Source organism: Pediculus humanus, genomic scaffold (genome assembly GCF_000006295.1).
Source record: "Pediculus humanus corporis 1103172108287 genomic scaffold, whole genome shotgun sequence".
Lineage (NCBI taxonomy): Eukaryota > Metazoa > Arthropoda > Insecta > Psocodea > Pediculidae > Pediculus > Pediculus humanus.
Window position 1 is genome coordinate 548,779 of NW_002987856.1, and position 3,731 is coordinate 552,509.

Genomic DNA, 3,731 nt, shown 5'->3' on the forward strand with positions numbered 1-3,731 from the left:
TCTCTCCCCTTTAAACAAATATAATTTTTTTTTTTTTTAATATTTGTATTTGGAAAGTTGTTTGAGGAAAAAAAAGGGAAAAAAATGGTTTCGGTCAAAAAGAAAGAAAGAAAGGGAAAATTTTTTTTTTTTTCCAGAGAGTTTAATTTCAAGGATTAATTTTCCAAAAAACTTTTTTAAGAGGTTTTAACAAAAACTTTTGTTTAATCTTTTTTTTTTGCTTCCCCCCCCCTCTCTCTCTCTTTCCCCCTTTCTGTTTCGTACAAAACTAGAAAAAAAAATTTTCGACCGATAAAAAAAAAAAAAGTTTTCGTTTGTTTTTCCGGTTTTTTTTGTTTTTTTTGTTTTTTTTTTTCCTTCGTTTCCGGCATATAATAGATACGCGTCGAATTATTTAAACGATGCGGAATTTTCTTTTTTTTTTTTCTAGATGTTTCTATGGGAAAAGACGCACAATTATTATTATTATTAGTATTTTGTAAACGTCATATTTTCATTTTCAAAGTGGGTGTGTGTAGATTACGGAAACGGAAAATCAATCGAAAGAAAATAGACTCGTAAAATTTAAAATCGATCAACCGGAAACGATGACGACGTTGAACGGCGAACGGCCAAACGAACGAACGAACGAATTTTGTTTGTTTCCCGTTTCCGATGACAAATTTTTTAATTTGAATTTTTTTTTTTTTCGCGCGCTTTTTTTTTGCAAACGAATATCGAAATTATGCGACGATTATTATTATTATTATTATTTTCATCATTTTTAACGGATCTGGAAGGGGAGAGAGGGAGGAAGAGAGGATAAAAAGTAATCGAAGTGCACTTGATAACGAGTTTAATTGATAAATTTTTTTTTTAGTTCGGAAAATGTTTTAAAAATTTTTTCGTCTGCTGTTATTTTGTTTTTTTTTTCATTGTTGTAACGAAAACTCACGCTTGTTAAAAATAAATTTTAATAACGTTAAATGTAAATAAATAAATAAAATATAGTTTATTAAGTTTAAAAAAAAAAAAATTATTATTTTTTTTCTAATTCCACGAAATGTCCATTTTTAAGACGTTTAAATGTTAAAAAAGAGGAATTATCAATAAGAGAATTTTAATTTAAAAAAAAAAAAAAAAAACAGTTTCTAATTACACGTTTTTTTTTCTTTTACGACAATTTAAAAAATTTGTCGTATGAAACGTACTCGTTGGGTGCAGGGGAGAGAGGAGAGGGGAAGGGAGAAAATGGGGGAAAATATCGCGGCGTTAAACCCGTATGTTAAATGAATAAGTAAAGTAAAAAAAAAAAAGGAGTTTTTTGAAAGGAGGGGGGGGGAAATGGAAAAAGTTTTCTGCGCGCTTTCCAGCTAAAGTAAAAAAACCGAACGTTAACCGAACGTTGTCGTCGTCGTTTTTTCCTTTAGTTGTTTTCCAGCCGTTCACATGGCGGTAACGTTAATGGATATATTATTAACGTTAACGACACGCACGTGTTTTGGTTTTCTCGCGTTTTTCGTCATATTAACCGTCGAAGAATCATCAGGTAATATTTATTTATTTATTTATTAATTGTTAAATATTTTCCTGCCACGACGCGTTTACGTCATCATCCATCTCCTTCCACTTTTATCTTTTCTCAAATTTAATATTAATTTAATAATTTGCCTTTTTCTTGTTTTTTTCTCTTTAATCGTCACGTTCAGAAACCCGTTACGGAAACCGACGGGTATTTAAATTAAATGACGTCATTAATACAATTATGACGTTATAAAAAAATTGTGACGTATGTGTATATAAAAAAAAATTTTTTTCGGTTGTTTTAAATTAAACAAACGGAAAATTCGTTCTTGTTCTTGAATTGTTTATTTTTCAATTACGTTTTGAGTTGGTTTGGCGGCGGTGGTGGTTGGGGGGCGGTAGCGGCGGCGGAAAAGGCGGATGAAAGGTTTATTACGAGGTTTAAATTAGTTTTTTTTTGTTGAAAAAGTTTTGGGGGGGGTGGAGGGGGGGATAAAAGAAAAAAAAATTTAATTATTTGTTTTTTTTTGTCAAACGTGATAAAATTAATAATTTTGTCATGGCCGGATAAACTTTTATCCTGCGTTTTCCCCACCCTCCTCACCCACACTTACGAACCCGTACCTATGCTCCTGAACCACTTCAACGCATCCAGAGTTTTTGAATTGTTGTAAATTAAAAAAAAAAAAAAAGAAGCAAATTCGTTTCCGTTTTTCTTTTTTTTTCCATTTTCTTTTCTACTTTTCCTTTTATAATCATCATCATCATCATCATTCTTTCCTTTGTTTATTTCCTTTTATCCTTTTTCATTTTAACAACCATCTATTGTATCGTCTGCTTTTCTAATTTATTTCTACTCAATAAAATGTTTATTATTATTATTAATGAGAGTTGAAAATACAATGCGACGAGTTAGTTGGTATATATATATATATATATATATATGTAGAAAATTAATTCCTGTTGGAAGAAAAAAAAAAACCTTCTGCTATTCATATATTTTAACGTCGTTTGTTTGTTTGTTTGTTTGTTGTTTGTTTGGTTTAAAACACATTTAAAAAGATGTAAAAAAATTTTAAACGTAAACGGTCCGGTTGTATTTCGATGATTGTTAAAAATTTTAAATGACGTAAAATCTTAACCAGGAAAATGATAATAATAATAATAATAATAATAATAATAATAATAATAATAATAAGAGAAAATTTTCCGGAATTTTTTTGAAGTTAAAAAGCGCGACTGGAATCTCTTCCCCCCCCCCCCCCCAAAAAAAAAAAAAAAAGAAAAAAATTTTTTTTTTGGCGGTTTCCAACGTTCAAAAGGTTTCGCGTAAATTAAATAAAAAAATTATTTTTCAATTTTTCCTCCTTTCCTTTTTTTTTACGTTCGTTCGTTCGTTTGTTTGTTTGTTTGTTGGTTGGTTTGTTTGTTTTTTGGATATTTTTTAAAACTAATTATTGTTAATTGTTTTACGGGGTTAACAAATCAAAGGATTAACGCATTTTATAATTTAAATATTAAATTTTCCTTTGAATATAAATTATGGTTATTTGAAAACAAACAATATTTTACCTTTCTCTCTCTCTCTCAAATGTTTGTTTGTTTGTTCCTCTTCCTTTTTTCTCTCTCTCTTTCCTTTCATTCTCTTTTTTTCTCTCTTTCTCCCCTTTTTGTTTGTTCTTTTTCCTTTTTTTTCTCTCTCTCTTTTTCTCTCCTTTTTGTTTGTTTTTCTTCCTCTCTTTCTCTCTCTCCCCCCCCTTTTCCCATGATTCTGTTTTTTTCTTTCTCTCCCTCTCTCTCTCTCTCTCTATTTTTTGCTTTTTTCTTTTTTACACTTTCACTCTCTCTTTCACACACTCTCTTTTCCTTTCATTCTCTTTTATTCCTTCTCTCTTTTTTCTTTCTCTCTCTCTCTTTTCCCTTCTTGTTTGTTATTTTTCCTCTCTTTTTTTCCTCTCTTTTTTTTCTCTCTTTTTTTTCTATCTTTTTTTCCTCTCTCCCTCTCTTTCTATCTTTTTGACTTTTTTTCCCATTCCTATTCGCATCATTATTTTTATTTACTTTTGTTCATTCACAGCCTTGTTCACGATACCCACGCTTCAAAAAACTTTCACATCATTATCCCTGTTATACCCTTACAAACAACAACAACTCCTTCTTCCTCTTTTTCTTATTTATGAATCAAAAAAGAAAAAAAAAAAAAAATTTTTTTTTTTTTCTTTTTACAC